Source organism: Eurosta solidaginis, chromosome 5 (genome assembly GCF_040869045.1).
Source record: "Eurosta solidaginis isolate ZX-2024a chromosome 5, ASM4086904v1, whole genome shotgun sequence".
Taxonomy (NCBI): domain Eukaryota; kingdom Metazoa; phylum Arthropoda; class Insecta; order Diptera; family Tephritidae; genus Eurosta; species Eurosta solidaginis.
In genome coordinates, this window is record NC_090323.1 from 155,733,512 (window position 1) to 155,746,901 (window position 13,390).

The 13,390-nt window shown below is 36.2% G+C and overlaps 1 protein-coding gene and 1 pseudogene across 4 annotated transcripts in view; one reads left to right on the forward strand and one right to left on the reverse strand.

Moving 5' to 3' along the window:
- Positions 1–13,390, forward strand: part of LOC137254460 (uncharacterized) — a 473,400-nt gene that overhangs the window by 298,083 nt on the left and 161,927 nt on the right. The gene's annotated exons all lie outside the window — the stretch shown is intronic.
- The window catches only part of LOC137254317 (mitochondrial uncoupling protein 4 pseudogene), a 49,007-nt pseudogene continuing 41,760 nt past the window's right edge, over positions 6,144–13,390 (reverse strand).

Sequence of the window (13,390 nt, forward strand, 5' to 3'; positions counted from 1 at the left end):
AAATGAACGAAATCGGACTATAACCACGATATTGAAAATTTCGAAAAACCGATAAAGTGCGATAATTCATTACCAAAGACCGCTAAAGCGATAAAACTTGGTAGATGGGTTGACCTTGTGACGCAGAACAGAAAATTAGTAAAATTTTTGATAATGGGCGTGGCACCGCCCACTTTTTATAGAAGGTAATTTAAAAGTTTTGCAAGCTGTAATTGGGCATTGTTTGGAGATATCATGATGAAATTTGGAAGGAACGTTACTCCTATTACTGCAAAATCGGATGGCGAACACACCCCCTTTTTAAAAAAAATTAAAAAAGTCAAATTTTAATAAAAAATTGAATATCTTTACAGTATATAAGTAAATTATGTTAAAATTCAACTCCAGTAATGATATAGTGCAACAAAATACAAAAATAAAAGAAAATTTCAAAATAGGCCTCGCTCCACCCTTTTTCATTTAATTTGTCTAGGATACTTTTAATGCCAATCCTTGTGAAATTTGGTAGGGGCGTAAATTTTATGGTAATAGCTGTTTTCTGTGAAAATGGGCGAAATCGGTGGAAGCCACGCCCAGTTTTTATACACAGTCGACCGTCTGTCCGCTCAGCCGTTAACATGATAACTTGAGCAAAAATCGATATATCTTTACTAAACGTAGTCCACGTACTTATCTGAACACATTTTATCTTGGTATAAAAAATGGCCGAAATCCGACTATGACCACGCCCACTTTTTCGATACCGAAAATTACGAAAAATGACAAAAATGCCATAATTCTATACCAAATATGAAAAAAGGGATGAAACATGGTAATTGGATTGGTTTATTGACACAAAATATAACTTTAGAAAAAACTTTGTAAAATGGGTGTGACACCTACCATATTAAGTAGAGGAAAATAAAAAAGTTCTGCAGGGCGAAATCAAAAGCCCTTGGGATCATGCCAGGAATACTGTTTGGGGTATTACATATAAAATAAATTCGTGGCCCACCTTTATGACCATATCTCGAAAAGGCGTCCACCTATAGAACTGAGGCCCATGCCCTTTTAAAATACTCTTTAACACCTTTGATTTGATTCCCATATCATACAAACACATTCTCGAATACTCATTAACACCTTTCATTTGATACCCATATCGTACAAACAAATTCTAGAATCACACCTGGTCCACCTTTATGGCGATATCTCGAAAAGGCCTCCACCTATAGAATTAAGGCTCCCTGTTAAAATATCCATTATCAACTTTCAGTTGATACCCATATCGTACAAAAACATTCTAGAGTCACCCCTGGTCCACCTTTATGGTGATATCTCGAAAAGGCGTCCACCAATAGAACTAAGGCCCACTCCCTTTTAAAATACTCATTAACAGCTTTCATTTGATTCCCATATCGTACAAAGACATTCTCGAATACTCATTAACACCTTTCATTTGATACCCATATCGTACAAACAAATTCTAGAATCACCCCTGGTCCACCTTTATGGCGATATCTCGAAAAGGCGTCCGCCTATAGAACTAAAGGCCACTCCCTTTTAAAATAATCATTAATACTTTCCATTTGAAACCCATGTCATACAAACACATTCCACGGTTACCCTGGGTTCATTTTCCTACATGGTGGTTTTCCCTTATTTGACAAAGGATGAAGGAAAATCGTTCCAAAAAACGTCACCCTTGGTCACCAATTTGGTCGATATTTGCCAAACGTATGTGATATGGAATTAAAAACCACTTATAAACCATCTACGAAACGAGTGTAGCTATAATTATACTCAGATGAGCAGAGCTCACAGTGTATATTATTTTTCTTCGCATAACGGTATTCCGTAACGGTATAAACTAATCGAGATACATTTAGACATCCATATATTAAAATTATCAGGGTGAAAAAGAAATTCATTAAGCCATGTCCGTCCGTCCGTCTGTCCGTCAACACGATAACTTGAGTAAATTTTGAGGTATCTTAATGAAATTTGGTATGTAAGTTTCTGGGTACTCATCTCAGATCGCTATTTAGAATGAACGAAATTAATTAAGAATAAAGAAAATAATTAAGAGCGCTTCGAAAATATTTCAGGGATGATTTAAAAAAAAAACGATAAAGAAATGCAGATAAAACGAATTGATAGCTGACGAAAGATAGCAAAGGCAAGTCGCCCACTTTTTAGTATTACCATTTGTATGTATCCATGAAAAAGAAAATTTTGTCTCCAAAGCTCTCAGCCTAGTATGTAATGTTCGGTTACACCCGAACTTAGCCTTCCTTACTTGTTTTTTTTTATGAAACGACATTCAAGAATATGTACATACAACCCTCTGGCACTGGGACTGGAAATGTGGAACCAACGCCTCTAACACCCCTTTCCTTATGGTCCACCCCTGTTGAAACGGCAAGTTTCCTTTGACTCCCGTTAGAGGATATTGAGGACAATTTGTGATCGGTCGCGGCTATTAGGTGGGGCGAGCATTGCTACAACAACAACAACAACAACAACAACAACTGAGACTGGAAGTGGGAATAAGGCATGGCGAAGGATTAAAAGAACTAGAGAGAAGAAAAATGAGGGAAGGAGAAAAAGCTGTGAAAATAATAGAATCAGACGAAAACAAAGAGACAGGTATAGATAGATCGGGAGAGGGAGAAGGAAAGGGAGCTTGATATAAAAGAGGCGATGGAAAAGATGGAGAGGGAGAAAGAGACGCATAAAGGGGAGTGAATAAATGTATAATGAAAAGGGGAGAGATTGATAGGGAGAATAAGTGGTAAGTAAACACTTCTTAAAAGTAATGCAGATAGACTAGAGTTACGTCTGGCGGGTTCTGAACCCTCTACGTCCGGTGTGAAAGGCTCATCATGCTACCATCACACAACAACGGCTTGCTATTTGCCTATGACAGATCAATAAGTTGAATCTAAATAGTAACAAGTGAGGACGGGACCGTCTTCGGCTGTGCCTTGATAAGATGTATGAATGGAGTAATGATTTTATCTCATTCGTTATATCCGAATAATCAGTTGAATAAAATGTGTAATATATAGAGATGAGATGTACGTAAGCGTCATTTTCGATAAATATAAAATAAAACAAGTAAGGAAAGCTAAGTTCGGGTGTAACCGAACATTACATACTCAGCTAAGAGCTTTGGAGACAAAATAAGGGAAAATCACCATGCAGGAAAATGAGCCTAGGGTAACCCTGGAATGTGTTTGTATAACATGGGTATCAAATGGAAAGTATTAAAGAGTATTTTAAAAGAGAGTGGGCCATTGTTCTATAGGTGGACGCCATTTCGGGATATCGCCATAAAGCTGGACCAAGGGTTACTCTAGAATGCGTTGGATGATATGGGTATCAAACGAAAGGTGTTAATGAGTATTTTAAAAGGCAGCGGGCCTTATTTCTATAGGTGTGTGCCTTTTCGAGATATCGCCTTAAAAGTGGACCAGGGGTGACTCTAGAATATGTATGTACGATATGAGTATCAAATGAAAGGTTTTAATGAGTATTTTAAAAGGGAGTGGGCCTTAGTTCTATAGGTGGACGCCTTTTCGAGACTCTAGAATGTGTTTGTACGATATGCGAATCAAACGAAGGGTGTTAATGAGTATGTTAGAAGGGAGTGGGACTTAGTTCTATAGCTGGACGCCTTTTCAAGATATCGCCATAAAGGTGGAACAGGGGTGACTCTATAATGTGATTGTACGATATGGGTATCAAATGAAAGGAGATAATGAGTATTTTAAAAGGGTTTGGGCCCTAGTTCCATAGCTAGACGCCTTTTCGTGATATCGCCATAAAGGTGGACCAGCGGTGATCCTAGAATGTGTTTTTACTATATGGGTATCAAATTAAAGGTATTACACGAGGGTTTTACAAGGGAGTGGCCCTAAGTTGTATATGTGAAGGCGTTTTCGAGATATCGCACAAAATGTGGACCAGGGTGACCCAGAACGTCATCTGTCGGGTACCGCTAATTTATTTATATATGTAATACCACGAACAGTATTCCTGCCATGATTCCAAGGGCTTTTGATTTCGCCCTGCAAAACTTTTTAATTTTCTTCTACTTAATATGGTAGGTGTCACACCCATTCTACAAAGTTTTTTCTAAAGTAAAATTTTGAATCAAAAAACCAATCCAATCACCATGTTTCATCCCTTTTTTAGTATTTGTTTTAGAATTATGGCATTTTTTCATTTTTCGAAATTGTCGATATCGAAGAAGTGGGCGTGGTCATAGTCGGATTTCGCCCATTTGTAATACCAAGATGTAGTGAGTTCAGATAAGTACGTGAACTACGTTTAGTAAAGATATATCGATTTTCCTCAAGTTATCATGTTAACGACCAAGAGGAAGGACAGACGGTCGACTGTGTATAAAAACTGGGCGCGGCTTCAACCGATTTCGCCCATTTTCACAGACAACAGTTTCCGGCATAGAAGCTATGCCCTTACAATATTTCACAAGAATTGATAAATTTTTGTTCAACCTTTGGCATTAAAAGTATTCTAGACTAATTAAATGAAAAAGGGCGGAGCCACGCCCATTTTAAAATTTTCTTTTATATTTTTACATGATTCAAGGTTCGATTCGAGCTCAAGATCAGAACAATAATTTTTTCTAATGATAATTATTGTTATTTTTTAATTTTTCTAAATTTGAAAACTTGTATTTTGTTTTTGAAATAGTTAGTAGAAAATTTTTCAGACAAACCCTTCGAAATGGATCTATCTGCGCAGCTGGCAGGTTGTCTAAAAATTTTCGACTTACTGCTCCAAAGCCAAAATACAATTTTTCAAATTTAGAAAAATAAAAAAAAATAAAAAATAACAATAAATATCATTAGAGAAAATTATTGTTCTGGCCTTGAGTTCGAATCGAACCTTGAATCATTTATCAATAGGCCGATAAAAACAAAAACAATAATTTTTTGATTTTGTTGCACCATATCATTACTGGAGTTGAATGTTGACATAATTTACTTATATACTGTAAAGATATTCCGGTTTTTGTTAAAATTTGACTTTAAAATTTTTTTTTTTTAAGGCGGGCGTATTCGTCATCCAATTTTGCTAATTTTATTTAGCATATATAGAGAGATACGAGTAACGTTCCTGCCAAATTTCATCATGACATCTTCAACGACTGCCAAATTACAGCTTGCAAAACTTTTAAATTACCTTCTTTTAAAAGTGGGCGGTGCCACGCCAAAATGTCTAAAATTGTATTAATATACTATTCTGCGTCATAAGGTCAACCCAACTACCAAGCTCCATCGCTTTATCCGTCTTCGGTAATGAATTATCGCACTTTTTCGGTTTTTCAAAATTTTCGATATCGAAATAGTGGGCGCGGTTATAGTCCGATTTCGTTCATTTTAAATAGCGATCTGAGATCAGTGCCCAGGAATCTACATACCAAATTTCATCAAGATACCTCAAAATTTACTTAAGTTATCGTGTTTACGGACGGACGGAAGGATGGACGGACATGGCTAAATAAATTTCTTTTTTCGCCCAGATCATGTTGATATATAGAGCCTATGCCGTTACGGATTACCGTTATGCGAACAAAATTAATATACTCTGTGAGCTCTGCTCAGCTGAGTATAAAAATTGCTAATCTATGTTTTTTTGTTGTGTACATACGATAGCTATGACCATGAATCACTTATCTGTACAATATATGAAGCATACGTAAGTATTTGCTTTTCGCAATTTCTGCCCCACTCAAACAGCTACAAGCTTCCCATTTGAACAATCAGTTGTATTGGATATATGTATACTATATATACGACCGGTCTCTAAGATTTTTTCAGAAAATAATATGTCCCATATATAAAAGCAACTAGTAAATTTTGAGCTTCTGTCTGATAAATTCAGGAAGATATTACAAAAAACCTCTTTTCTGAAAAATCGGTCATATGGAAGATATATGCTACAATGGTCCGATTCGGTCGGTTCCGACAAATGTCTAATCGGAAGTAAATATATACCCGCTTACCAAATTTCATCAAGATATCTCAAAAATTGAGGGATAAGTTTGCGTTCAAACAGACAGACGGGCATGGCCAAATCAACTTAGATGTCATTTCATGAAAGCTTTAAGTTGATTCGGCCGGGATTTGAACTTAGGATGTTCGGTGTGAAAGGCGTATAACGCTACCACCACACCACTGCGACTTGCTGCCCACATCTACACCTACTCATTATAATGAATACAAATAAGTGCTGATATTAATCCGAAAAGTTTTAACACTGCACTTAATTTTTTGTGCGTATATACATGTATATGTTATGAAAATACATTTTGATAAAAGACCTTAAAACTTTGTCGCAGAATTGAAAAAATAACACTTTCATAAATTTTATTATTTGTTTAAGGCAAATTTGTACAAGATACCATTGTCTAATTTTCAGCTGTGCTTAAATAAATATTTTCCCGAGTTCTAGTGACTGTTATTAATTGTTAAAATTTTGTCTACATTGCAAGTTTCATGAGTTAAGATCTTATAAATCTTATATTTGAATCTACACTGTCTCAGCTTTCTTTCACGTTTTAATACCTTTCATGAAAATGAATTGGTATATTTAGTTTGTCACGAATCTCAAAATTGTAAGTCCTTAGAAAAGACGTGATAGACCCATCAATAAGTATACCGAAATGATCAGGATGGCGAGCTGAGTTCATTTAGCGATATCCGTCTGTTTGTCCGTCTGTCTGTCTGTTTGAACGCAAACTAGTCCCTCAATTTTTGAGATATCTCGATGAAATTTGGTGAGCTGGTAAAATTCGTGCCCAATTAATCATTTGTCGGAACTCACCAGATCGGACCACTATAGCATATATCGCCCATACACCCGATTTTTCAAATAATAGGGTTTTTATTATTTCTTTTTCTTTTTATCTGCTAGAAGACTGAAGCTTCACGGAATGTTTACATATAAAGCATACATTGTCTTTTTAAAAAATATGTTAGATCGGTCATACATATAATATATATCTGATACAACCGATTGTTCATTTCAAGTGCTAAACGCTTCAAATTTTCCCAGATGCTCACAAATACAGCATGCGTTATATCGATCGTATACATATTGTGGCGAATGTAGACATCACTAGGCTGTTAGTAAATAATCACGCAACAACAAAAACATGAAGCTGCCACTCTTATGTACATGTACACATTAAAGCTAGCAATACTTATGTAGAAGGCGACGAAGAGATAGCTCAAACACACACATGTAGTCATCAGCCGAAGTTGTTACTCACCCATACACGCGCATATAGCGCAATTACCAAGCAGGAGATACAGCAGTTCTAGAAGGCGAAACGTCTAGACCTTAGTAGAAATTTGCGGATTAGGCAACAGAGAGTATAAAAGCAGCGCAAGCTGAGGAATGACGAATCAGTTTTGATTTAAACACGCTATTGGTTGTAAAGTATAATTGTGAAGTACTGCCCCAAAGTAATCTAAATAAAGACCAGTTTGCAATACTGAATATTGGAGTGACTTATTCATCAATCTAGCGATTCGAACGTTAGTGGAAGGTTTCAAGTAAGCGCAATCCCCCAAAATTCGTTACAATATTATACATATATACAATAAAACCTATTGTTCAGATAGGAGGTTTAATGTAATTCCTTCCTCATTTTAAGACCTAGAAGCTTGAAATATCTCTGGATGTCTAGAACAAGGCATACATTGTTAATATCGGTCGTATATATAGTATATATCCCATACAACTGATTATTCAGATTTTGTGAGTTTTTTTAAAATTCAATACAATATTGTTCAGATCCATTCATTAAAGTTATGGCTCAGCCGAAGACAGTCCCGCCCTTACTTTTTTTATTAATATAGAAAGAAATATAAAGAAAGACCACGTCACCAGTTTGAACTTTTTATAAATTTTATAGACATACAAAATTTTTCAAAAGAAATACGTATATTTTCACATGTTTCACAAAGCAAAAACATTTCCAAGTCGTTTGAACACCAGATACGCAACAAGACCAGCATTTTATGATGCTCTTTTTACCATGGCACTTAGCATGTCTTTCGGGGGAGTTTTCTCAAGGCATTTAGTTTACAATGTTGGGGATATTGAGAAATAGTATACCATAAAGTCTGCACTCTGCGGCACAGTGCGAAAAATTGTACTCTAAAGTCCGCAGGTGTGCGGCTGGATGCCCTTGTTGTAAGCGTATGGGTGTGATATTTCTCAAGGTCTTTAGTTTGATACGTTGGCTGAACGCCACCTCCAATAACAGGCCAATGTAGAAAGGCATATAATATGTATAGACTGGGATTGCCCTGCTATATCGGATATCAGAATTCTCATGCCTAACGGCAGATCTGCAGGGCTACAGGGTTCTGAATATCCTATTTTGATTACATTTATACTCAGTTGAGGAAAGCTTCCAGAGTATAAAAATTTGGTCTCCATAATGGTAGCTTCTGATAGCTCTAACTTTTTGAGATGTGATGAGCACACATATACATTTAATGTGGTAAAACCTTCGCCATACCTGAAAACATTTGACTTCTTAATACCGAAATGTTTTGGAATTTGAAATACCGACTTTAGCTTTACCATTTGAGACCTATTCAGTCCCTAAGTTCGAAAGAAGAAGAACAAAAAAATCCCTAAGTGGACACACAAACAATCCAGCAGCAACAACTTACGTTCTGGCTTAGACGCTGGTTAGGTTAGTTCAAGCTGGCCGGTCAATAAAGACCTCTCATAGATTGAAAGTGTCCATAGTGTTACCAGAATTTGTTTGACGACCGAACGGAAAACCTCCTTCCTACCCCCTTCCGTTACTGACTAGGCCTAACTTATATGCTTAATATGTCAATCGTGAGCCATAAGTCTTGTCTACTTAGATAAATGAGCAACTTTCTGAGTCTAACGTCACAGGATTTGCACATGATATTAGGAATTTTGAGGCCCATCTTTCAGTGCCCGCTTTTCCTGCTTGTTTAGATGCTGAGCGTAGAAGAAATTATTATTGGAGCAAGCAACATTTTTTTTGCGTGTAATCGAGCTTCTTTAATATCTTTTCGAGGCTGTAAGCATAGATTGGATTAAGGAAAATATAGGGCTTAATGTTTGAAAATAAAATTTTGAAATTATATACATAAACTAATTAATTAATATGTACTTTTATACTCGGTTGAGCAGACCTCACAGAGTATATTAACTTTGATTGGATAACGGTTGGTTGTACAGGTATAAATTAATCGAAATAGATATAGACTTCCATATATCAAAATCATCAGTATCAAAAAAAAATTGATTGAGTCATGTCCGTCCGTCCGTCCGTTAACTTGAGTAAATTTTGAGGTATCTTGATAAAATTTGTTATGTAGGTTCCTGGGCACTCATCCCAGATCGCTATTTAAAAAGAACAATATCGGACTAAAACCACGCCCACTTTTTCGATATCGAAAATTTCGAGAAATCGAAAAAGTCCGATAATTCATTACCAAAGACGGATAAAGAGATGAAACTTGGTAGATGAGTTGAACTTATGACACAGAATAGAAAATTAATAAAATTTTGGACAATGGGCGTGGCATCGCCTAATTTTAAAAGAAGGTAATTTAAAAGTTTTGCAAGCTGTAATTTGACAGTTGTTGAAGATATCATAATGAAATTTGACAGGAACGTTACCCCTATTACTATATGTATGCTTAATAAAAATTAGCAAAATCAGAGAACGAACACGCCCACTTAAAAAAATTTTTTTTAAGTAAAATTTTAACAAAAAATTTAATATCTTTACAGTATATAAGTAAAGTATGTCAACATTCAACTCCAGTTATGATATGGTGTAACAAAATAAAAAAATAAAAGAAAATTTCAAAATGGGCGTAGCTCCGCCCTTTTTCATTTAATTTCTCTAGGATACTTTTAATGCCATAAGTCGAACAAACATTTACCAATCATTGTGAAATTTGGTAGGGGCTTAGATTCTAGGGCGGTAACTGGTTTCTGTGAAAAAGGGCGAAATCGGTTGAAGCCACGCTCAGTTTTTATACACAGTCGACCGTCTGTCCTTCCGCTCGGCCGTTAACACGATAACCTGAGCAAAAATATATATATCTTTACGAAACTCATTTCACGTACTTATCTGAACTCACTTTGTATTGGTAAAAAAATGGCCGAAATCCAACAATGACCACGCCCACTTTTTCGATATCGAAAATTACGTAAAATGAAAAAAATGCCATAATTCTATACCAAATACAAAAAAGGGATGAAACATGGTAATTGTATTGGTTTATTGACGCAAAATATAACTTTGAAAAAAAAACTTTGTAAAATGGGTGTGACAACTACCATATTAAGTAGAAGAAAATGAAAAGTTCTGCAGACTGATGATGTTCTGGGTCACCCTGGTCCACATTTTGGTCGATATCTCGAAAACGCCTTCACATATACAGCTACCACCACTCCCTTTTAAAACACTCATTAATACCTTTAATTTGAAACCCATATCGTACAAAAACATTATAGAGTTACCAATGGTCCACCTTTATGGCGATATCTCGAAAACGCGTCCACCCATAGAACTAAGGCCCACTCCCCTTTAAAATACTCACTAACACCTTTCATTTGATACTCATATCGTACAAACAAATTCTAGAGTCACCCTTGGTCCACCGTTATGGCGATATCTCGAAAAGGCGTCCACCCATAGAACAAAGGCCCACTCCCTTTTAAAATGCTAATTAACACCTTTCGTTTCACACCCATATTGTACAAACGCATTCTAGAGTCATCCCTGATCCACCTTTATTGCGTATAGATATATTTCCTTTTTCCTATTTCCCTCAATCTGTCTCTACATTTTTTATGAAGCTTAATTCCTGCTCTTACTCTCACCGCTCTCTTCTTTCTTGGCCTTCCCTCAATCTGTCTCTTCTCTTTCTTTGTAACTTATCTCTTGCTCTTACTATAACTGTTCTGTTCTTTCATGGCCGATTGAAACCTTGGAGTTAAGGTGAAAGGATAAAATCTATCCGAAGTATCTGTAATCGGTAGAAAATAAAATTCTCGCTTGTTGCTCGGCCAAATACCCATATACCGTGAATTTCCTAAAAACATGCATTTATGACAAAATATTGAAAACTATCCCATAGTACGCCATTAAACTATACTACAAATAAACCGCAATAGTCAATGTGCGAGTCAGTCTGAATTTGCTCGAACAGCAGCAACATGAAATCGTTGATAGCTTGGTCGCTCTTACTATGCATCGCCACGGCATTTGAAATTCGGGGACCTAGAACTAAAGAGCGTGAACGCTTGGGGTCTATGGTGCAAAAGGTAGTTGCAAGTCCACGTATAACAAATGGTGAAACAGCTGCTGCTAATCAATTTCCTTATCAAGCTGGTTTGTCGGTATTTGATGGTGAAATTTCTCACTTTTGTGGTGGACCTCTAATAAACAATGAATGGTGCTGACGGCTGTTCATCGTACTTTAACGTAAGTTTTGAATTATATATACTGTAGGTTTTAGGGTGTGAGACAATTGGCGAAAAGAAAAATTGATAGGTTAATCACCCAATAACGTACTGTCTATACGCAATCAGATCTTTTCAATCGTTTCAATTTCAGTGCTATTAGTGTGACCGTATACTTGGGCAGCATCAATATCGTAGATCCCATTGTACATCTGGAGGTGAACAATTGTGACATTAAATCTCACCCCGAATTCGATCATGAATTGTTTCTAAATGATATAGCTTTGATCAAAATTCCAGCTGTCACATATTCAGCTACCATTCACCGGGTGTCGCAACCAAAATGTGCTTCGTGCTATCCCACTTACTTTGATAAAAAGTAGTGGCTTCTGGATGGGGTAAAACCTCTGATGCATCCACATCGTTTTCACCCTTTTTACAGTTCTCCAATTGTAATGTAATCTCGAACCAATTATGTGCTAGAAAATATGGTTTAAAGACCAAAGCCGGAAAAATGTGTATTTCCATTGTCAATCGTATTGGGGTTTGTGTTGGTGATTCTGGTGGCACATCGGTGTTGGCAAATTCAAAGCTTCAAATTGGTATTATATCTTTTTTTTCAAACAAAGGATGTGAAACTGATGCAACAGTTGTACATACTCGGGTCACTTCCTACTTGGATTGGATTCAAACCAATACGGGGCTTACGCTTGAAAACAATACTTGCTTGTGTTTATAATTATAAAAAATAATTAATTTGACAGGGTTGAGTCATCACAGCACCCTTGCATATATATCTAGCTTCTCGGCATAACCGAAATTTAAGTACTTAGTACTTAGCTTCTAAAATACCTTGGCATCAATATAATGCGGACGTCGATTAGAACGTTTTATATTATAATGGTATTATTCATACTTTATATGAAAAAAACAATTAATTCAATTAAATGTACGAGACAGTAACTCTTTCTATAATTGGTGCTATCTTGATGCTTTTTGGCAATCTACCAATTGTGTAAATGTTTGATTTTTAAACTTGTCAAATGATTTCCTGACATAAACATAAACATATATTTGTCTAACAATGCCGTGTTTATGTTTATGTTTTTATATTTATCAAGAAATCATTTGACAAGTTTTAAAAAATCCACCATTTACACAATTGGTAGATTACTAATAAGCATCAAGATAGCACATACTTGGTTCGAGATCACTTAAAAATTGGCGACCTGTAAAACAGGTGAACACGATGTGGATGCATCAGAGGTTTTACCCCATCCAGAAACAACTACTTTTGTATCAACGTAAGTATGATTTTATCAACGTAAGGATAGTATGAAGCACATTTTGGTAGGGACACCGGGTGTGAATGGCTGCTGAATATGTGACAGCTGGAATTTTGATCAAAGCTATATCATTTTAGATACAATTAATGATCGAATTCGGGGTGACATTTAATGTCACAATTGTCCACCTCCAGATGTACAATGGGATCTTCGATATTGATGTTGCCCAAGTATACGGTCACACTCATAGCACTGAAATTGAAACGATTGAAAAGATCTGATTGCGTATAGACAGTACGTTATTGGGAGATTAGCTTATCAATTTTTCTTTTCGCCAATTGTCTCACACTCTAAAACATACAGTATATATAATTCAAAACTTACGTTAAAGTACAATGAGCAGCCGTCAGCACCCATTCATTGTTTATTAGAGGTCCACCACAAAAGTGAGAAATTTCACCATCAACTACCGATAACCCAGCTTGATAAGGAAATTGATTAGCAGCAGCTGTTTTACCCTATTTTATACGTGGACTTGCAACTACCTTTTGCACCGTAGACCCCAAGTGTTCACGTTCTGTAGTTCTAGGGCCCCCGAATTTCAAATGCCGAGG